The following is a 25,127-nucleotide window of genomic DNA, read 5'->3' as shown; positions in this document are numbered from 1 at the left end:
AAGTGAGCAATTGACTCACTCGAGAGAAATACTCACTCACGAGCCGTAGGCGAGTGAGGAATGGTTTCTTGAGTGAGGCAATAGCACTTTGCACTCGAGTTGCACATTATATTTTTCCTACAGTTACCATAAAACAAATAAATTGGTAAAGAAACATAACATATTTTTACACAGAAGTGAACTTTTAATATGACATTTAATGATACAACAGTACAACAGCTGACCAGCTGATTTACAGCCAGTGCTGTCAACGTATTTCACGCGCATACGACCTTGTCTGCATGTTACGCGCTCACTATTTCGTGCCTTCACGTTGCAAATCTGGAGTGAGTGAGACAAAGTAATTAGAGTGAGACAATGTTTCACTGATGAGTGAATTGGCCACTTTGCTTTCTCAAATCAGTGAGAGAAGATGTACATTGTTAGGTAGGTAACTGTAGGAAAAGTGCTTTGCTCGATTTCGACTTGACCGAGGCCTGGGTTTATTTTTCGCACAGCTTCCCAAGGTTGTGTCATTGCACCGGTTGCAACATCGCAAAGTACATAGCAGCTGTAGTCTACAGTCTGTAGAGCGAGAACCAACTGTCTTCTAATAATTAGACCTTTACTTGGCCAACTGGGGTCACGCTCTGTCTGCCCAAACAGACTGGCAACCATTCATTGTCTGGCCAATTGGCGACTTAACTTTTTTATTTTCTAAAACACCCGAACCTGGGTGTGAAACAGACCCTATTAGAGGCCTGGGTGTAAAGATTGTAAATACTCTTGCTAAACTCTTGGTAACTTTGTGGGTTATCTGGTCACCTGCTTTAACTTCGGTTACTGAAGTAAAAATACTAACTATATGGACCAGCTGTTGTGAATGTAGTTGAAGAGGCTACTCAAAGAACGTGGTCTTCTGTCTAAAATTATATTTTCTGCATTGTATTTGATACTATAATAGTTAATGTGCCTTAAAACATACTATAGCTTACAATAAGTTATCCTATAAGTTATACTTTTGTGATCATCGCCTCGCTCGAAATGAAACGAAGTTCGTCGAATTTATATAGCTACTATGAGACGACTTCTCACCTTGTAAAATCTGAAGCTTGTTTTAATGTGTGTTTCATATCTGGTTTTGAATGCGCCGATGTCGATTTAGTAAAACAATAAAAGTAGTTTTAAAGTAGTTTCAGCATCAAATGACTAAATTTAACTGATTTAATGACTGCTTCAGTTTTGTTAACATTGAAAGTGCTGTTGTCAATTAAATGCATTTTTTTCCTTTCTTCAGTTTTCCATTTATAGTGTGACCGGTAAAGCTATTGTATATAAATAAATTGATAAAACATAAACGTTTGTGCTAATACTATTATAATGATTCCAAACACAAATAAACCTATTCATAAAACATAAAAACATTTTATGAACCCTTCAGTCGAAACCATTCTTCATGAATGTTACTGAGCCGGTCCAGTATACAACATATTAACACAAAACTGGACAAAACGCCCCTCGTCCAGTAATCGAGACACTCAGTCATACGTTTATATTATTTACCCTTTGACGGGACGCTGGGTGAGAGGGGAGGGGGGAGGGGAGTGACTGGGGTTCGTGCCGAGCTGTATGTGACTACAATAGGCGATCCTGTACACAGAGAATGTACAAGTCTTATGTAAATACTACAAGGGTATCTTCCCTCTGGCGCGTGCGCATCATTGTAGGGCTAGTCGGTGAGATTGATTATAGGCTGAAAAACTGTAAATGGATATGCAGATGAAACGCGTGTGCTTTATATATACTTTTTATAAATTTAAAATTACATGTATAGAAAAATCTACTCTACACCGTACATTGTGTGCAATCATTGAGTTTCGCATGCAATAGATATCCCATCTATATACTGTAGATCTGTAGCCATTTTGTTGTAAAAAATAACACTGTTCATTATAAATTACATTATACGTATGTTTTATTCTATTATTTCTCCCTTAGTTTTTGTTACTGTAAGAATTTACGTTACATACAAAGTATTTAGTCACTAGTAATCCTTTCAATTTAGCTTGGCTGAAAAGTTCATATTCGCCAGAAACAGTAATTTACATCAGCGCATTCTGTTGTTGGATCAAATTCAAACTACGACACATTTTTATTCCACAACTGATCACGGAGTACTTTAATGGAATCTCTAGTTGTATTCATAGTGAAAGGTACAATGTTGGTACAGCACAGCGTGTTTTGAGTCAAAACTCTAACAGTAAACACACAGTAACAGTAAAACAAAACTCATGAAGTTAAGTGAATACTGGCTATGCCTGGTCAATATAAACATATAGAATACAACAGTATGCGAAGTTAATCTCTTTAATTTTAGTACTGTAAAGCTTGTATTGTGTGTTATTGTCACTTGCCTCCTCTGCTTCACTGGAATTTTGAAAAATTCTTTTGAAAATAAACAAAAATGTAGTTTTCCACCGAATAAATAATTTGAAATCGATTACAAATAAACAAAACAACTGGTTGCTAAAAAAGTAGGAACCCCTCAATTTTTAATACATGAAAACAGCGACATATCTATGGGACTCGACAAAATGGCAGCCTTTTATGTTATTGCTAAAGCAATAAGGACACCATTACCAAAAAAATTATCCTTAATAATGCTAAAGATTTTAAAATGAGGTATATAATTTTAACTACTTAGTGGTTATACAGAATTTATTCACAACAAAAAAACTGTTTCTTAATTTCATTAACTACTGTATTTTCACAGTACTTTGTTAATTGTTTGAAGGTGAAATGTTAAGAGAATTCCATACATTTTAACACCCTGTATGTTTAAAAATAGTTTTTATGGATTGGTTGAATGAAATGAGATATGATAAATGTATTTTACTATCTCAAATACAATTCCTGCGGAAGTGGTAAACAGAGTAGCATTGTCATTGTCATATCGATGTAGTTGCGCAAATCTTAAAAAAATCACATCCCTTAGCAAACTAGAAATTTCATTCCTATACTAATTGTAGCCAGTGTTATTTTTTTTTACTCAAATAATTACATTTAAACCAATTTGATTTGTAGACAGCCGTTGTTTCTAGTATCTTATTGTACATACCTTGGGGAAAATGAACAAATGATAGTAGGCCTAAATCCTTTAAGAGTTACATTGAGTGATTCCATAAATAAACCTTTAATCAGTCAAAATGTAAAAAACACCCTCATAACATTTAACAATGCGTGTTTAAACTCATCTAAGTAAAAAAACGTCTTACAATTAAGTGGGATTGATTGTCTGTATTAAAAAAAGTAAAACCAAGGCTAACCTTTAAGTAGAGGTATCCTTGGATTTATTCTACTATGCTGTATGTGTAGTGTTTTAAAATAGTTCTTATAACATTGAACACTTTCTTTTTAAAAGGATTTTGCATAGTTTTTCTCCCTTCTTCTTTGAAATACTCGTACAGTAGATTTGTTCTTTTGATTCGATTTTAGAAGTATATACTTCTATTATTCCTGTTATTCTGGTACTTATATTCCGCAAATATCCACCTCGATGTTTTGTTTTTCCTTGTACTGTACTAGCTATACTAAAATTATTTCTTCAGAATAAAATATTTCAGATTTGATTTTTTTTCATCGTAAACCGTAATCTATGTCGTTAGTTTTGACTGGAAGCATAAAGCTTGGACACTAGTTATGTTAGTTTTAACTTAAACTTAATCCGTTTATCGATTGTTATGAAAATAATTTGTCATAAGCTAATCGTTAATATCAAGTGGTTTTTCCATGGAATGTCCTATTCAAAAGTAATAAACATCTTAACAATAACATACTGTAGTTTATTTAGAAACATCACTGACATCAGTTAAATATGTTATCGTACTTGGCTACTTAAGTAGACAGGTCATATATTTTGACCTCTTGTCAGCAAATCCTTACTCAAATATTTCTTGGTTGGTTGAGCTACTCTCAGAGTAGACTATTAATATTGCATTTCCAATTTTAGTATTTCATACTATATCATCACAGATAAAAGAGTAACCTACTATATTGGTTACTAGGTATGTGATATCTGATATCACAGTTAACAGGGACATACAACAACCATAGTCATCCCTTCAGTTTGGCATGATGTATACAAAAACCAAATGGGTTTTACATTAGCACACTCTGAAGAAGACTATATTCAAATTAGTTTATTTTTATTCTAAAACGGATTAGGGCGAATAACCCCTTGAGTTTCTACTTGTTCCCTACACAGAAAAATAAACTAATGTATTGAGTGTAATTAAAAACAAGTTTAAACGTCTTGTTCTTATTCTCCTGTACTTCTAAAGGGTAAAAATTATTATGTTGAAAAATACAATTTATGGGCCCATGAATAATGCATTAGTAATTTAATGCATATTTTATATAATTTTTAAATTGAGTTAACCCCACCCCCCAAATTAATTAGTCAATTAGTATTAGTTTTTTCCCCCTAATTCAGGATTCTTAATGCTCAATACCCTGTGTATGATCAAAAACGACCATTTTAAATCGTTAAAATACATGGTCTAGTCAATGGCCACATTTCGTACAGTAAATTACTGTAAACTTTAACCCGCGGTAAAATTCTGGTTTTAGTGTAACCTCATGATTTCTGTTAAGATTTTGTGTTTCCTAGCAAGCACTTGAATCCATCAGAAAACATTATTTCCAAAACTTTGAAAGAAAATTGATTCAAATCTGCCCATGCCCAATGTTGTGGTCCAAAAAATCACCGACTGTTTAAATAATTTTTAATTAAGAGTTTCATTTTTAAACCAGTACAATTGTACCTTGACATATGTATTGTAAATTACATATTTTAATATATACTGCTGTTTCCATCAATCTGACGTGTAAATATAAACCTTTATGACTTTTGTTACTAAAACAATTTTTTTTTGTTTTGTGCAAAGCAACGGTCCAAACCCTAGTCAGGTTTTAACATTTTTTAAAGTTTTAAAATTGTATGTATATACATTATTGCGTCTTTCAAAAGCTTAAATGGACAGTAGTTTGTCCACCACCAGTAGAAAAATACATTAGAAACACTTTTTTAACTAAGAGTATATGCCGTACAGGCCTATGTTTAAATTGAATCTTAAAAATACAATGTAGCCCAGGCAAATTAGACATATGCTCCCCAAAAATCATCTTAAGCTGGAAAGTGTTTTAATACCTTTTGGGGGTCCCAAATAAGAGTCCTGTGAGTTTTCGACGGATTCTGACGTCTGCTTAAGTTTTGGGAGTCAAAAAACTATGAAAATGTTGCACTTTTTTCAGTTTTTCGCTTATAACTCCTAAATAACGAATCCTACGGAAAACGTTGTTCAAAGGTCTCTTTTAGTGCATTAAATTATGCGTCGATTGGTGTTAAATACGTCAAAATCGGCCGAGCCGTTTAGCCGCAGTAGCTTTCTAAAGTTGGGTCATTTTCATCAACATGGTCAAAAAGTTAGATTATTTGACCAGTTTTCGGCTTACAACTCCTAATCGACGCTTTCTATACAAAAATGCACCTATAGTTGGTTTGGAAAACACAAAATTCTGCGTAATATGTTTTTTTTTTACCAATCAATAATGGTAATTGATTGCTATCTACTTTGTATGGTCACCATTTAATTGAAATAAATATTAAAGTTAAAGTTTGAAAATGTTACTAAAATTAATATTTATTTCAATGAAATGGCGACCATACAAAGTAGGTAGCAATCAATTGTCATTATAGATTTGTAAAAAAAACATATTACGCAGAATGTTATGTTTTCCAAACTAACTACAGGTGCATTTTTGTATAGCAAGCGTCGATTAGGAGTTGTAAGCCGAGAACGGGTCAAATAATCAACTTTTTCGCCATGTTGATGAAAATGACCCAGCTTTAGAAAGCTACTGCGGCTAAACGGCTCGGCCGATTTTGACGTATTCAACACCAATCGACGCATAATTTAATGCACTACAAGAGACCTGCGAACAACGTTTTCCGTAGGATTCGTTATTTAGGAGTTATAAGCGAAAAACTGAAAAAAGTGCAAAATTTTCATAGTTTTTTGACTCCCAAAACTTAAGCAGACGTCAGAATCCGTCGAAAACTCACAGGACTCTTATTTGGGACCCCCAAAAGGTATTAAAACACTTTCCAGCTTTAGACGATTTTTGGGGAGCACTCCCTATATTTGATCTAATTTGCCTGGACTAATGAGTTAGTTATCAAATTATTTCTGGTTACTAAATATTCAAACATGACATAAGAAAACAAAGGTAAACTACAGTAACTACCGTAAATAAATTTTATACTTCAACCAACCTTACAATGAGTTGCCATTATATTTATTTAATTGTATTGTTTATTTATCAGTTCCCCAGACAAAAATACCATACAACAAATGACAGTGTACAAAAGCAAAATACACTGATATCAATACTCTACAGTAACAATACATTTTAATTTTCTCAACAAAAATATGGCATTTGAAACCCTCTTGCAGAAATCTATGAGCATATTCCATTTTATATTGGACTGAAGAAAGATAGCTTGTTGTTTTTTTCTAAACTGGATTTAACAACATATTTGTTAACTTTTGCTCATTTGGTATTACAACCGAAGCGGAAAGCTTAGATCGTAAAATTTACCTTAGAAAGAAAAATATTTAGTCAGCATTAACTTACTTTAGCGTCAGCAACATTAAACTAATCAAAACTTGTTCAGGATTTTACAATAATAAGAGCTGTCTAGTCGCATTATTGATCAATGGCTTTGCACTTTGAAGGACTACATGTTTATTGACTATTGAAGGAACAGCATTAATTTGAGTAAGAGTAGAGAGTCTTGTATAGCGATGCTCTACATTTAGGGCTCGAGATCAGATTATAGGGCCTCGTACCATGTCCTCATAGTGCTTAGCTTGTAAATTTCAGCGGAGAAGTTGTAATTTCGACGCCCCCACAGTTGGCCGTTCCAGATGCCGTAACGGTACAACGCCCGTCCAAATCTCAGCCGGTTGAGATAGGTTTACTGCTATTGACCTTATACTTATACAACATGAGGTAGTCATCACTTAGTAGTGTTTAAACGAAATCTCAGAGAAATAGTTTACAAGAAAGCCAAATTATTTTACCTTGCTCTGAAATTTTGTTAAAAGGTCGATCATTTGACTTTGGATGACAGGGTGAAGTAGATATTATCCTATTGTCATTTTAAATAAGTATCCAGATTTGATCACACATTAATACACATCAATAATTTACAATGAGAAAAGCTTAAATGTGTATGGTCTAGTAATTTTATTCTAAAATTGTGTTAGGAGGGGAATTTTTTATTATGGGGAAAGTTAGCAAAATAGAAATCACACTGCTAAGGTGGATTTCAGTCCCTATCATTCCAGATATTTTGTGTATTTAAAAAACTGTGCTGAGCAATATTTAATGGAAACCAAATTGTTATACTGTGGTCTCAGTGTTTAAGTTGTATCGTTGTATTATCAGAACATTTTTGACTTAGTTAAAGTACAGTATGCTACAGTTACAGTACAGCAGTTTTTCATTGAAAAGAAACGCAATCGTACAACCAATTCCAAATTGTTTAACCTTTGTCTAAAACTGTGTTTAGGGTAAAACCTTTGACTAAATAATATTGTGAAGACGTCATCTATCGATATGTTGAAGTTGCAGTTAGTTGTTACCTGAAAATAACCGTAGACAACTAATTTACTAGTAACGCCCACGAATATTAGAACAAAACGCTTTTATTAAACATTCGCCATGATCTGAACTACAAGATAAAATCTTTTACTATATACACACTACCATTAAGAGAACATATCGTTAATGATTTCCAATTAAGAGGAACACGGTACAAATATATGCTAGAAATATATGCTTCGTTGGGGGTCCTTTCACGATGGAAACACGGCCTCGAAGTGTCCCATTGTTATTTTTAAAGTTTTGGTTGGCCTGAGAATTCAAAAATGACTCAACCAAAAAGCATAACATCTAGCAAATTGTGAATGTGATCTTGATAAAATATCAAATCCTATTGAAATGTTACAGTTTAACCAGATTTCATTGAAAAGAATCGCAGTTAAGTTTACAAGACAAGCTAAGTTAATAAGACTAGTTTAGTTTATGTATGTGTGTTTGTGTATGTAGTTTAGTTTATGTTTATGTTGTTCTTATAGTTTTAAGTTGAATTACAAGGTTAGTTATCCTCGTAGTTTGGAATTATTAAAAAGTTGGCGCGTAAGAGAATATACAGTATTTTCCATTGAAATATTAATTCAACTACCTTTACAACTGTACTATCTGGTTATAGTTTTATTTTAATACAATTATATAAATGTTAGTAGAATGGCATGTCTACTTAATGGTAGAATATCTATAGTCAACAGGGTTTACCTTGTTTGTTTCGGTGGTCGTTTTTCCCAAAAGTATCCAAAATACGTTGTTTGTGTTAGTTATTAAATTGTGTCTTTTTAAAAAATCTATGAACTCTCTCTGTTTATTGTTAAATTGATATTTCCAATACCGGAATATTTCATGTGTTTGGTTTTAGTTTGTTAACGAAAACAGATCTGATGTACAATTTCTAGATAGATAGATATTTCTAGATTTTTAAATAGATTTTCAAAGCTCCATTAATGTGTTTTGCTAATAATCTAGCCTATGATTATCGCCATGGACGATCGATTCTAGGGTAGCTTATCGTTGATGTGCCATAAAGTATGAAACATTTATGTCTATCTCTTCACTATCGTTAACGTTTGAGCATGTCGATATCATAATGACCAATGTAGAGAGGAGCTAGAGGATTACGTGATTATATTGCTAAGTAACAATAAGGCTTCCGATTCTCAGAGAGATCTGTACCTTATAGAAACTGGTCCGCGTGTATTTTGTAGTTACATACTTCACGCCCATTTCACACTCATCTTGAATTCTTTAGTAAGATAAATACACCTAGTTCCGTACCCCATTTTATGGGGTAATTTGGTGGTAAATTTACATAAATTGTAATTAAAAAGAAACTTCTACGTAGTTGGACTTCTCTGTGTAAACATCTATTTACTTATTTATAGATAGCTCTATTTTGATACAATTTTATGAAATATTATACAAGACTTGCTTACTACTAGTAATACAATGGTTGAGTGAATAACAACTAATTAGTTAATAAAAAAAAATTCTATGTGAGGACGGATACGACGTCCGCAAAAATAGTAACGGGTTGACCAATACTTTATCACCAACTTATTTGGTGATTAAGTCATCAGAGCTGGTTAATTTGTCATAAGTAAATAAAATAACTTTCAAAGATGTAGAAAAGAACAAGGATTAATTGATTTTCTTTAAATGTATACAATGATATCTCTAGTGTATTAATTAAAGTACCAATTTTTTGGGTAGGTCTACTCATATTTAAAGAAAGTTAATCATAATTAGTGAATTTAGAAAAACCTTAAGATTTTCGACGCCACATTGACATGAGGTATTAAAATAATGATCAAGTGTAGCCTGTATTTTATTGAAAGAAAATGCATGCTATGACAGAATTTTGATTCGCTCTTAATATTTTATACTTAGTTATTTGGTGAGACTTCAAATACGGAAGAAATGCTTCCGTTTGGAACCATAAAATATGTGTGAGGTAAACGCAAAAGTTATCATAGAAGCTAAAGATAACATGATTGAAAAAAAAACTGAACCTAAGCTACGATTTTACATGTATATTATGTATACTTTACGGTAGTAAAAATTTATTTAAGTTAACAGATTCGACTTATTTTGTGGAGTTACCCAACCAAAAACACCCACCTCCGTCCCGCACTTCGATGCGAGAGGGACGGATTTCGAACAGAACATTATAGAGATTTTAGGGGCAGGGCATGTACTTTAAACTCTGTTCATACAAAATATGATTGGTGTAAAGAGTAACAACAACAACATATCCTTGACATATCAGCAGAAGTCCTGCATCGGATGTAGAATGCAGCTGCATATGGCCCGCTTCCAACATCGGATTTCACCAATGACAATAATTGTAGCGCGGTCCGGGTCCGCAATTTATGCGGCTAGCGCAACTTTCTAACTAGTTTTTGCGAGACTTTCACAATCCTTTGTTTGGGCGAAGACATAAGTTAGCATTGTCACCCACGGTTGTTCATCTGGGATTCGCGAGGTATGTTGATGTCGCGGAAAGTCGTTTTGGCTGGAGTTGGTTGATGCGAACCATGTATACAAGACGTAGTCTACTACCATTGACTGTACATTATAATGGTTCGTTATGTTGTACAGTCGATGGCTATGCGTAGACTACTGAAAAGTATACATTTGATTCTTTTGTCTCAAAGTAGTAGTTAATAAAATATAGAACTTAGTTGAATTTGCTCTTTGTCAGAAAATTGGCTGCATAATATCGTAGTAACACTTCTTATACACAGTTTTTAACAATTAAGTTCAAATGCATGATTTTCTTTAATTTCGGAGTAAATTATGAATACAGAGTTTTATTTAGGTAACTTGGTAAAAGTTTCCTGCGTTTGCTTCCCAGAACAATCTGTCTAGGACGGTTTACAATCAAATAGCTGAAAAATACATCGCGGACCGAGAAAGTCAGTTCAACTACATTTGAAGAGGTAGTTTATCCTTACGATTTTGGTTTTAATTAGCAGAATAATTGTGTTATTTTCACATCAATATTCAAAATACAGTACCGGTACCTATTGTTTAAAAATCCCGCTTTTCCTTGTGGTTCCGAAGAAAAATTGTGTAGTTGAAAAAGTAGCGATTCTTTATCCTGAAATGTTTGTCAGTTAACGTCACAGTTATTATTATTATAAGTTTTCATAATGTGTACCCATAATATTATTGCATTTTTTTATTTAACTAAAACTACGATACAATGTTTACCCAGCCATCCACGTTGAAAGGAATTAGTCTCCAAAATCGTTCGATTTGTCCTCAAAAACCCAAAAAAGTTCATCAAAAGTAGAATGACGAATTCTAGGGTCTTCGTTGAACGGGCGAAAATACCATCCGACATTTCCCATGGGTTGCAGTAACCCATCTCCATCATCGGGGAAATTTATTATAGTGATCAAATAAGTAATTGACATTTTAAATTAATGATTCTACATCCCAGTAAGAATTAATACCTATGTGAGTACAATCAAAAGCCCGCAAGTTATTTTTTACCATCTCATTGTTGCATGTTGGCGAATTTCGGACGCTGGCCTTGAAAGAGGAGAATGTAGGCCCTAGTTCGTGACCATGCTAATTATATAGGGGCTAGCCAACAATTAAACTACCAAATTAATACTCGAACATCTAACTTAACGACCGCTGCGAGCTTTAATTTAACGAAGGATACGTGTGAAACTTGCTCTTGTAGTTTGGTAACAAGGAAGAATTGAAACCTAGCGTCATGTAACAAAGGAAGTTAGTTGGAGGTTATTGGTGAAATGAAATATCAAACTGAAGTTTAGAGTAATGGGTTTATATTCGTACACAAATTGCATTGTAAAAATCATCACAACATTTTACAGTTCATGTTGACATTAACGTTTAATTTGCACAATATAACTTATGTTTCAAGGTTTAAATTTACGTGTCTAAGGCATTATCATAATTTTGGAAACAGCAACTAAGTGCTTATTATTATGCATGCTGGACAAGATGTCAAGTGTCAAGATGACAAGATGTTAGTGTAAAGATTATGAAGTAATATCAGTTGTTTTAAAACCAAGTCTATATAGTGTGATCAAGGACAACTGGATCTAGTTTTTAACAATCAAAAAGCTTAATTTTCTCAGGATACACGTCTTTAAGAACAAAGATTGCTAAAACATCTATGACTAAATACAATTCACACTATTTACCTAGTATTTAGTATCCCCGTCGACTAGTCATAAAGTATCCATAAACAACACTGTCTCGGTGTACATGCGAATAGAGTAATCAATCTGACATGATCAAGAAAGTATAAGTATACTAAATAACTGGAGAATATCTATTCCGGAAATTGTTTTCAGACGGTTATTTTCTCCAGGGCGTTCTACATGGTTGGGTACATCAAATAGTTTGTCTAGTATAGACCTACATAACTAATTTCTTGTCACAATATAACCCTTGACACAGGCCATTCAAGAAGAAACCTAACTTTTGAAGGGAACGAAATCCATTAAAATTTTTATTCCGTCACCAAGGTCAATGCATATAATAGACTCCCTTTTTGTCAAATATATTTAACTATGTAAAATTGTATTAGTGTCTTTAAAATATTTAGTAATCTGACAAATCATTTGAAGAATGTTTTTATTTTACATCAAATTATACTTGACATTTCTTTAAGTTCTACCACTCAAACCTTAACCGCTCAGATGAGAAAGCTCCACAGATAAATCTGCACACCGTTATATGTTAAACGAAAGAATCCGATACAAGTTTTTGCCACATCCAATAAGGAAGTTGCGAGATACTTTGTAACCTAGATAGTCAGGAGAGGCTAGATGCTGTCGCGGGGGGCGGGGGCTACAACTACAGGCTAGACGATAATAGTGGAGTGCGGCGCGGCTTGGAACCGGTCTTTGCCAAAACTCTGCGCGAACACTGACCCGGGCATCGCCAGAGCGCGTGCGCGGGCTCAGCGCATGCGCAGAGGCGACTCCCCGCCTGTTCTCTACGCACCACACGGCGTGGCGGCTTGCGTTGTAGTTGCCGGGCAATAGTTTTTTGAGTTTTTATTTTTCCTTTTAACTTGTAAATTTTTTATAATATTTGTAATTGTCCATCCCATATTTGTTTATACTTTTACTGAAGTACACAATATTTTATTTAGACGTTACTTTGAGCTAGTACAGCACCACTGCTGTTTTTTTATAATATAATTATTTTCTGTTAATTTATGTTTTTATAAATTTCATAAATACTACATACCATTGATTTATAGGAGCTCATGACGAGTCATATTCAGATTTAATTTTGTGAACTCAGGAACATTTGGCAACTCTGTATTGACCCTAAAATATAGGTATTGTGCATGTAGTTAAATAAAATAAATTTAGTGTGGTATAGTAAATAAAAAAAGTACTTAAAAACACACAAAAAATGTGTATGTTACGATTTTGTTACACGCGGTTGTTACGGAAATTTATTTGGAGAACTTTCTTTTATTCAAATCCACTTATAAATGTTGTGTCACCTCAATGTACAGAGCATTTCAAGTGAAAGGAAATCAAATATGTTTGTAACTAGACGTATTCAAATCTACCAAATATGATTGATATGGCCATTGGATACTGCAAAAATACGACGTGTCATAATCGTATCAGCCTATCCTCTTTATTATATTCTGATACAAAATGTTGTTTAATTTAATTGCATTTTGATTGAAAAGATTACGACTCCTTTGAAGAAAAATTATTTTGTGTTTTAAGCTCTAAGCAGGCGATAAGCATACAGCAATTAAACCTTATTTTTTTCTTTAGCCAATGCGATTTAAATCATCCTTGATCGATTAGAAAAATAAACATATAAAATTTGATCTTTCATTTTTAAACGACCCGTACCTCATGGATTTAAGAATCTACATTGAATTGCATATCGTAGTTTGAAATTCGTTCTTAAAATTGTAACTCTTAGTGAAGCTTTCATTTTTATGGTGTTAGACATCATGTCAATGGCATTTTATACTTTTTTATCTAGCTGTCGGTGATTAAAACATTTGAAGTTTTAATGAGAATTTGCATTTTTCCTCTAAGTTTAATGGAGTAGTTGTTTAAAAGTATTTCTTGTAGCTTTAATATAGTAAATATATGTAATTTTAAAACACGTTTCTGAAAGTTCATGTTGTTATATGAGTAACAACATAATCTTTAAGGTTACTATTTACAACACATAATACTCGTTACATTCGATTTATAATATAATCAAGCTTGAATATATAAATGGCAAAGTTCACGATTGAAACAGTTTTCATTATTCCTTTATGAATTAACAGAAACTAAATAAAAATACGTCTAATAACACTTGAAATGTATATTTACACTTATACTGTTGTCTCACAAGACGGTAAATACATATAATGGTTAGTGGTAGAGGCAAGTTATACAACACGCTAAACCGAGTTTTGTTAACAGATCTCGTCTCTCATTTTTACACAGATTTCAGAAGAAGGTTCAACAGTTATTTTGATAAGGAACCTTTAGACGGCAAAAGATCCAATAGACGGAACAAAGTAACAAGTGACAATATTGTGTAAAACCCCTATTGACTGCAAAGTACTGACAGGAAGTGGCAAAAGAGGAAGTGCTGTGATACCCGTGTTAAGCTGATAACCTCAGAAAGTTCACTTCCTTTCCAAAATACAAGGAATCCAATTTCCAATGACATCAGCCTCTGCAATGACAATTAACAAGGCCCACGAACAATTTTTGAAAGTTGATCTTCTAAAACTCTTGCACAAATGGTCAACTGTATGTTGCTTTGAGCCAAGCCTTGTCTTTCAACGGCAGAAAACTACGTGACATGATCGTGATATTCCGCTGAAGCTGAAGCTCTACTGGAGCTGTTTTAGGAGTGCCCTCTTCAGACGTATAGGCTATAATTATAAATTAAACACAGGAGCAACGCATATTTTAAAATAGAGACTTTAATACCGTCAATGTTGTTCTAATGAAGTTTTAACTAAATTAAGATAGTATGACCTATTTACTTTAAAACTTTTCAACAATTTACCTTTCTTACAGTAAAAAAACCTTAAAATAAAAGTACACATTGCACATCAAAAATCAATTTATAACAAGATTTCAATCAAACCCTAAGAGTTGCTACAATTGCTCGAATTCAAGCTCCCAAGTTTTCATGAACGTCATTTTTTTGCGGCTCATTGAGCCACGCGGGTTTCAAAATATGAAGCTACTGACTAAATAGTTTCGGGGAGTCAATAATTAAGTTTGAATACAATTTACGAATATTTATTTTTGTTTTCACTGATAAAGTCATATTTTCCAAGTTTAAAATCCCAACAAGCTCTACATTTACTTGACCGTGGATACTGAAGTACCACCAGTACATCCGACCAGTATCTTCCTGGACCAGATGTGGTAAATGTTTTATCGAATGAAACCCAGTTGAATGAGACTAATGGAGTGTACTACTACTAAAATTATATTGTCTTTTGGTTGTTCATACTGTAATAGTTCCTGTGAACATATAATATTCATTGTAAAATTAATTCCCTTTCAGCTTTGTACGGCAAAAATATCGGTGATTAAGAAAGAAACTATTTTTTTTTACAGTTGCACCACTCCGCCAGGGGCTCGAATAAAATTAAACTGCCTACAAAATTACCAATAGAAGAATGTCTATTCCTCGGTGGTTTATCGATAGTAGAATCATCGTATAAAATGATTTTCTCCTGAACTTTTAAACAAGAGATCATATTACAGTGAAGGACGTCTTGGAAGGTCCGTATATCTAGGTCTTCAAAGAATGTCAATCCACTTTCACATTTTGCAATCCTCCAAATTAATGACAAACTGAGAAGACCGATGGAAAGTGGGAATGGAGCGATTTACTAATTGGCTGTTATTTTAGTTTTTACGACTTATCTTGTATGGCAAGTAATGACGATACGTCCGACTACAGATTCATCCGAATTTAAACTGTGGTGGCGTTAAATTTGGTATATTTTCGGTTGATTAAGGAAGATACAAAACAAAATTTTTTTAAATTTGACGACGATTTGACGAAATTTGAAAAATGACGAGTGTAGTAAATTTATTCATACTGGATAAAACACTAACAGATACAAATATTTTTTATTTTAGCTAAGAGGTGGCACACGTACAACTAAAGATTATACCTTTGACTTTGAATAGTGTATGAAGACTATTTGTTTATTGAATTGTAAGGCGTTCGATTGTCTGATCATGAAATACTTAAGCCAAGATAATTATTATTGGTATTATGAAAAATCCCTTGAACTGGATAATGTAATTTCTTAAAAAGAGATAACAAATTGTGAATATTAGAAATACTAGTGAGACGAATGTTGTAAAAACGTTTGAATCAAAAGTCTTGGACTGTATCAACACAGGAGTTCCGCAAGGGTCAAATCTCGGTCCAGTGTTGTTTCTTTTTTATATTAATGATTTGCCAGAAGAAATGCAAGACGGTGAGCTATTGATGACAGTCCATTACAAATATTTTTTGTCAGTTTTGGAATATTATAAGAACCTAGTTGAAATGAAAGAGTGTGCTGATAAAAATTAACTATTTCTGTCAAAACCCCCTTTAAAAACTGATCAAAACTGATATGACACATTATTGTAAGTTATAGCTCCTTTATTCTATAAAAGTGTCAAAAATTGAGGGGGGGGGGGAATGACAACAGAAGTGCACTCTGCGAGTGACTCATTAAACTATGTTTTTTTTTTTATAAAAAATCTTAAGCTGGTCCATAAAATATGGATTCTACTTCAGTATGGAAAATTCAATAATGCTACGTTATAAATAAGAATAAACATCTGAGGAAGTAATTTTTAATCAAGTTTGTTATTTTTAAAGTGCGCCGTGACATTTATGTTTTTACTTCGGCTATCGTGCCAACTTTAAAATTATTTTAAACAAACAAAATTACCCTTTTACAGACTATTGCTTTTCGTCTGGATTTGTGACCAAAGATTAAAACGTATTTACCTTAAAAAATATAGAGTAACATTTAAAGTAGCGTAGAACATGACACGTACAAATTATAAAATAGGATGGGAATCCTCAAATAAGTATTTCAAAGTAAATGAACACCATGCTTTGTAAAGTTTTTGCATATAAATATTTATTAAATGGAAAATCGAACACCCCGTTAACAAAACTAACGGAATAGCATTTAAATCTTTGGGTTTATAGTTACTCCCCGGGAAAGACAGGTTTCTATTATTTGTCAACAGTTCATCAACTATTGATGATTATATTTTCCCATAGGTTGGAGTATAGGTATATGTTTTTTTAAGTGGTGATAAAAACATTAAAATACCAGCGTTATAAATCCACAGAAGATCCTGTTTATTAGATTTCAAATGCTGAAGAAGTAGGAATTGAGTGTAGAATTATTACAGCAGTACAAGTTAGACAAGTAATTAATTTAACCTTTGACAAGGGTATTATTTGCATAAAAAATAATACTATAGTAAAAACTACTTTTGTCTGAGATACCGGCAGATTGTATGTTGGAAAATGCTCTTTCTTTATATATCAAATTTTCAATTATATCAAAATGGAAATGGTAGCATTGTAAACCACAGAATTTTAAATCCCCCACATTGTGGAAAAAACAGTAATGAAAAAATGTACGGTAACTTCATGGTACAGTAGCACAATTGTGACACATATTCTAATGTCCAATTGTTATTTTCAAGTAAGGCCCAATATATTACTGATCCACAGTTCAAACTTACTTTACTTCAGTATTCAATACAATATTTTAACTATATACAAGTATGTATGTTACACGTTCAGTACTATACGAGTAGCACTCGGTGGTGTTTTAACATCGCATCACGATAAAAAAAAACTTTTACAGGTCCAGAGCCTAAAATAAGATATGTTTTACTGTATTTCATTTTCATTATGTGATGGTCACACCTAGCAGTGTCTTCATAAAAATAAATCAGTCGATTTTACTATTTACAAAAAACATTTATTTGATAACTAAGATCATCATGTTATGTACAACGACAGGAGACAATCAATATTAGATCAATATGATTAGAGTAGATGGATGAATTAGATTAGATTAGATTAAATTTACTGTTACGCCGGCATTAAAGAGCGTGTAATCAAAGAGAAGAAGAATAGAAGGACGGACTTTGAAATTAAATTATAGTTTGGTATTAATTTATAATACAGGTTGCTTATAAAATAATGGGGCAGAACTAAACAGTTTTTATTTTCTGTTTGCCTTGACCAACACAGTGAGAAGAGCATGATTATACGTTTATTTTTATTTGGTTAAGTCTTGGCAACTTGATTAACTGTGGCTGACTTGTTTATTAAATTGCTACTATAACGTGACAAAAGGCGTGTATTAATTGTAAAACTTTTTTACCTAAGTTGAGATGTTTTATAAAGTAAAGATACAAAGTAATTACACGAAAAAGTGTTATTTGAATTTTGGATAAAAACTACAATTTGATAATTTTATTGATTCTACACATTTATTTATTATTACACATATATTTTTCTGTCACAATCATCGAGTGGATATAATTTAGACCCACGCCGGGATTTACATAGGATATCCCTAAAACATGGTTGCTTAAACAAGGTGTTTCTAGGTGGGCACCAAGCTTTTATGACTCAAAGCCATTCGAACTATAGAACTATCGAACTAATAGAACCAGGCACAACGAGCAAACTCAGACTCAAAACATGCATTTTATTGCTTTGAAGTAGCAGTAGTCATTCAATAAAGAATTGTCAAAGACAAAACCAAACTATACCAAAAGAATATTTCAATGGTTGGCATTAAATGCTGTGTTGCACAATTATTTTTAAACCTCCTGTATATTAGAACTATTAGGCAATTATATGTAGACTACAGTAATCAATTATTTATTTGCTTTATGCATGTTGAAGTGTCGTAGCAGCCACCTTTACTCTGTAAAAGCATGGTAAAAATAAGTTTGTAATGTATTTTATGCATTTTTTAAATTTACTTGTTCATTAGCAATAATTGTCCATAAAAAACATTAATTACTTTGAAAAAAAATGTTTGTAAAATGTCATCCTTCTACAAAAACATCGATTGACATGCTGCCATTATCTCACATGTTTGTTCGGTTTTGACGAGTTGCAGTATGTTTCTTTTCAAGCTTTGTATGAACCGTGAGCCTGAGGACAACTTGACTGAGTTAGCTTCGAAAATAATTAGTAGGGTTTATGCGAGCAAGGCCGATGTACAATGCACCTGTGTATGTGTGATGAGTGTGCGAGCGCACGTGTGAGTATGTGTGTGAGTATGCAGGGTTGAATGGGGAGGGGATGAAGTATCTTAGATCATAGGGGCGGTGTCATAAGGTCGGAGGTTAAGTCACCTGCCGCTTTTACATCTTTAAATTTTATTCCTGAAAAATATCCAAATTTGGAGGGGATTAGTGTAGATTTAATTAAAACCAGTTTTACAAGATTTCTAAAAACAACGCACTTAATCACTAAACTAAATCTGCAATTTTAAGTAGTGTTTTAAGCTAAATAGTAGATGATGAGTGTGGTTGATCATAGTGTAGCACTGCTAAAACATTTCAGTTTCAACAGGTATATTCACTATACAATCAATGGTATAAACCAAGAACGCATAAATAGCCCATCGTAGCCGTAACAACACCTGCAGAATTTTTGAATTTTAGTTTGCTTTTTTTGAGTTGTTATTTTAACCAAACCGATTCATCATATAATATAATCCTTACAAAAAGAAGTTTATAGATCCACGCCTAATGTAATTACAGGAGCTTGATGGGGTGAGAAGTTACTTAGGACTACTTAAGATGAACACAAAACTAGTTCTGTATCCTAAAAAAATTAGAAAAAGTGAAATTAAGTTTGATAAACAATTTGCCAAATTGTATGAAGACATATTAATAAAAAAACTATGATTGATCCATATATTTATAATTGATCCATACATATAATTTTCAAAAATTTACCATTAATATGGAATTTGAATTTGGACAAACTCAAGAGATTTTTAAGGTTTTGGAGTTGTTTATTTTTTTTTTTTTGTATGCAGCGAAACTTCTCCACACATAAATGGCACAACAATGCGGACAGAAACCGTGTGTAACGGAAATATTAACAGTGTTTATGCTTCTGGGATTATTAAACGAACAAGTACATTGGCCCCGGATGGTGTTATCACTATCACTACGGCAATAGCTACAACTATACTATACTCCCATTGTTTCCATTGTCCAATAAGCAAACATATATTAGTTTGAAACCCCAACGCTATCTATTTTAGAATATCAAAATCCTCAACGGTGTTTTGCCAGTTAACGATAACTGAAAAGACTATTTTGAGAGAGTTGCACATGCAACAAAAATCCTGCAACGAGTTTACCAAGAATTGTTTCGGGGTGACACGTGTATAGTTGTTAAGGTGTTATATTTCACCGGTCAAAGGGTAAACTTGGGTGGGTTTCTTCAAAGGAAAGTTTGAAGGAAGGAATTACGGAAAATGAAGCAGACGTCTTGATCAGAGAATGAGAGTGAGACAGAGAGAGAGTGGGTTAGAGGTTGGGGAGAGGGTGAGAGAGAGAGAGTAATTAGCGACCGGAAGTTGTGAGGTGACGTCATCATTCGGGCTGATCGAGTCACCAGTGGATGGACAGGACGCGGGACGAGTCAAGATGAAACGTAATCATGGCTGCGTTTTTTCGTTTCATACTTTCATATCAATAGTATTGATTCGGGCCGTCGTAAATTACATTGAGCGGGGTGGAGGCGGTGGAAGGGGCGGTGCACGCGCTGGGGTTGCCGGGATAAAACTTGAATAACATTGTTCACTATTTACAGTAGTGTGTTAAAACGAATTAAATTTTTTACCGGCACATGCGCAGATGAAAAGTGCGTGGGGGCGACGACGAATTTAATGATTTTTTCTCTCTCCACCCCTTTGCACGCGCGGGAGGGGGTAGTGCGAATCGAGGGAGGGAATCGCTCTCATTAAAGTGTACGAATATGCGATTTCACTCCCCGCGTTAGTTTATAGCTAGTGATCTCTCGACGCGGGGCAGTGCCTCATGTAGCGTCTCCGTACCGGAATTCCTTCTAAACTCTTTTCCAAATTGAAGTTTTAGGCCGTACACACTCGTCTTTCGTTCGATAAATTACAAACGTTTCGGTGCATTTTACACGTTCTAGATATTTTTTCTCCAGTTTCACTTTCTTCCGCCATTTTTACTTTCCTCGTAACTCAATAATACCGGTTCACATTTTTCTCTCAGCAATAGGCTAAAGTATATACAACCCTTCAGTACACCACTTGCTATACACACGTTAACATTCAAGAATTTTACCGATCACGACTTAAATCTCGACAAAACATCGTCTAAACGTTCAGCGTCCCAGTGTCGCGTTTGAATTTCGCGGTTCTCATTGACATCAATTTCTATGGTGCGTAGAAAATTCGGCGCATGTCGCTAGACTCCGTCAGGCGTCTATAATGGCCAAGAAAGAAAATGCTGTGATCTTAAGTTAGGATTTTTATAATTACTTTTACATATTTGGACCCCGGCTATTGACCACATACTACATAAGGTAAGTTCTTCATCTGTTATCAATAGGTTGAGTTTCTTATCGCTTGAATCCGGTTTAAAAAGACAAAAGAATGAATGACAACTCAACATAGCCTATACGCCTAGACCGTCATTTGATTCATTGTAGTTGTTGTACCGTACTCTCTCTTTCGTCTTGTTCGTTTTATCATATCGATCCATGTTGTCTTTCTATGTTGTCATTAGAGAATTACAATCAATGTTTGCCTAGTAATGTTTACAAACGTCAAATTTGAAACTAGACGATTTGTTATCAAATAGGAAACCGGAAATAGAGCTAGATAACAATCCTAGACCACTGATAAAATCAAGTAATCATAGAATGCGTCCTGTTTACTGTCAGGTTTTAAACGTGCAATGTGAAATATACGTTTAAAATATACTTATAATACTCATCTTTACTTAATATAATTAATTATTAAAAATAATTTAAGCCTACCTACTCTAAATATAGGTACTTTATGTTTTTACCAAGTTCGCCGATTATGCCTATTGATTTATATTAAAAATGCAGGAAAATAAGTTTGTGTAGTTTATTAATGAGTTAATCACAGTAAAATTTGAAATGGGAAAGCACATTGTATTTTTATAGTCGATATCATGACAAGTATAGTTGCAATCATAACCATATAATTACATTTTTTTTACTATTTGAAAGAAAACTTAACTTAAATTTTGTACCTCATATTTAACTTAAGTAAAAACTTTACCTTTGTTCAGGTCAGAACTCAAATAGAAAATCTGAATTAGGCCAGAGTAATTTGATTAAAGTATTAAATTTCACCACGATTATTTAGCCTAATTATTTTAAGTTTTAAATTGTAGCAGAATATTAAAATACAACTTTAAAACTATTCAAATGACAACATTTTTAAATGGAAAATTGTATCCACAAAAAAAATAAAAACAAAGTAGGCCTACACTTGACTTATTAAATTTATTTTAATTTCAAAAACATTATATGGGAATCTGTCGAGGTTGGTTTTCAATACCTTGTTGATAACTAAAGGAATAGGCACTAAAGGAATAGGCTTTCAATATAAAAATAACAGTTTTGATTATTTGTTTATAAAGTGTAAGATTAATATTTATAAATGAAAAAAGGAACAATATGCCTATATATTTTAGTATAAATCAAAAGTGTGTGCTTCCTCTTCGAAAACTCTGGCAGAGTATCGATTTTTGTTTATTCGTCCTTCTCTTCACATTTGATACTGTACTAATTTTAAGCTAAGTAAATTAATATTCAGACGTATTTTACTTTGTATAATATCTTAAGTCTTGGCTTTCAGTTAAGATGAACAGCCTTGTTATACCTAGTTCTTAAATTAAAGCACATCAGTTGGTTAGTCTAGGTCTGGAGAGGTTAGTTTAGGTTAGTCCAGTAAATGAAGTAGGCTACCTATTTTTTGTAAATTATCTGTCTTTATAGATTATCCCAGCCTTGAAATACAAACATCTATCAATATTAGACTATACTTCCATTGGAAACAACCACAATGACTAAAAGTAACCTTATTACTTTGTCGAACCTTTGTAACGCCCACCACAGTTAGGCTCAAAAGGTTATGATGTCCTTCCGTTTAAGTAGGCTACTGTACTGTAAATTCTTGTTTATTTTAATAAGCACTTTCAGTAAGCTCTCCGTTATTATACTTGTCGTTATTTCGTAAAAAGCTCATTTCTTTGTTGCGGAATGGGTAAAATTATTTTATTTTAACTACGCCACAGACTCAGGTGAGCTCAGTTTTTTGTTAGAATCATTAATACATCAATTACAAATGAATAGCTGACTTCAATTTTACTACTTTACTTTTAATATAATTTTGACAGTTTTCTCTATGAAAACCGCAATAGTTCCTCTCGTGTTGATACACACCGCTCTCTCAAAGTCTGAATCTAGCAGAAAGTTGATATTAGGTCACCATACTTTGCCTTGATGTGAAGTAGCACTTGATTTACCGGTATGGGTATCACCCAAAGTGTTACATGTTTAAGTAAAGTGCATACAAACAGGAGCAGTCAATAATACCCAAATCTCCAGTGCAGTATAATGTAACAGAGAATTTCTGCTCCCATTGGCGTCGCACCTGGGGGGGGTAGGGGGGGGGACATAATGGGGCACGTGCCCCCCAACTTAAAATAATCAATTTTTTAGCTAACCAACGGTAAAAATCCATCTAATAATAATTTTTTTTTTACTTTCTAAAGGTGTTACTCATAAGCTATGGTAGTTACCAAGTGTTATATGGGTATTCCAGACCCCCAGGTGTACTGGTTGTGCCCCCTCGAATCTATAGTTGAAGCGACGTCTTTGTCTGCTGCAACACATTTCAATCAGTCCTCAATACCGATACTTGATAATTTATAGGTAGGAAAAACTGGTCAATAACTGGTCTAACCTCATCTGGTCAATTGTTGATACGTTCAGCCCTTAACATACAACCTATGATAAGAAGAAGTACTAATAAAGCAATTACACAGTTATTTAAATTTTGAGAAAATACAGTGAATAAAACCATTAGGTCTACAATTCAAAATAGGTACTGGAATGGAAACCTTTCTCCCCCAAATTGATATTCAAAACCTCTCCAACTTAAAACCTGAGGATATCTGTGCTTAGATTAATTCAAACTATTATTGTCAATGTCCAAAAAATGTTGAGTCACTTTTTCATCCTATAATGTGTGAAGCATAGTGAAAAGTAAAGTAAGTAAGATTACTATAAAAAAGGATATACTCCTTATCCATAAGGATATGGACCATACTGCTTGACAAATTATTTCAGCGACCAGTTCTGTTAGAACTTAAAATGCCAAAAATAAAAGATATATTATGCATGTAAAATATAAATATTGTTTTTTTAAATAAGCAATCTTAACTCTTGTTTACTGATGACATAATCTTTGTTTGGAGGGATGCAAGATCCATACATTACTCTTTTTATTTAACTGTAGTAGGTAATAATAGATGGGATGGTGAAGGATACCAATTCAACCATGACAGAAATCTGACTTTTTAATGACTAGGACCATCCCTCTAATGTTTGTCACAGTTTAGTTTGTAATTTTCATCTATTTATCTAAACATGAACATTGGGTTGATTTTGTTAGTAACCATTGAATCACTCTCCTTAAAAACATGTTTCAGTGAAACAAACAAAATGAAATATCAAATCTTTAAAATACCCAACATAGAAAATACTCTACAATATCAAACACATTGTTAAATTAATTGCCCAGAGAAGATCAGATAAGATTGTTTTCTTGTTGAATCATAGACAATTTGAGCTTCAAACTCTTTATCCAATGTTTTAATCAAATATTTAACTGCTAAGATTGTATTCAACACAAATCTTGGATTAATGTATTCAGAGAAGTTAAATTAGTGAATTGGAAAAGTGAATAAATGGATTAAAAACTTCTCATTATACATTTTCAAAATCTTTTTTGAGGATCATGCTGATTTCTCCATGCTCCAAAAAGCATTCACAAACTCATAAAAGTTATTAGCTCTGTTTTTAGCACTCCAAGTACACGTCTCATTGTGTAGTAAAATCTTAAAAATGTTGATATGTATTTTGCTTCCCAAAGCTTGGGTGATTTCATGACCAATACACCTTTCTCCCTTTTTTAGGGTAAATTTTGCAATGTGCACTGTTACTCTCCAACACTGGACACTGGACAGTAAGCAATAGTCTAAAGACACTGTTCTACATTAGTTGAAAATTGTAAAGTTAATAAAATCAAAAGAAATTAACAGAATACATTGACACACACATACAAATATTCTAAA

At 33.2% G+C, this 25,127-nt stretch overlaps 1 protein-coding gene across 6 annotated transcripts in view; it reads left to right on the top strand.

The window, feature by feature from the left end:
- Positions 1-25,127, top strand: part of LOC129002188 (broad-complex core protein-like) — an 81,503-nt gene that overhangs the window by 24,926 nt on the left and 31,450 nt on the right. For 4 of the 6 annotated variants that reach the window (XM_054429816.1, XM_054429813.1, XM_054429818.1 and 1 more), the window contains exon 1: positions 20,782-21,315. The exons of the other annotated variants lie outside the window; for them this stretch is intronic. The gene's annotated coding sequence lies outside the window, so the exon portion shown is untranslated. Of the gene's footprint in view, positions 1-20,781; positions 21,316-25,127 lie in introns of those variants that run through there. 6 annotated transcript variants of the gene reach the window in all.

Source organism: Macrosteles quadrilineatus, unplaced genomic scaffold (assembly GCF_028750875.1).
Source record: "Macrosteles quadrilineatus isolate MER2022 unplaced genomic scaffold, UCM_ALF_1.0 Scaffold_9__3_contigs__length_116548681, whole genome shotgun sequence".
Classification (NCBI taxonomy): domain Eukaryota; kingdom Metazoa; phylum Arthropoda; class Insecta; order Hemiptera; family Cicadellidae; genus Macrosteles; species Macrosteles quadrilineatus.
The sequence above is the reverse complement of the archived record's forward strand: the minus strand, read 5'-3'. Positions and strand labels throughout refer to the sequence as shown.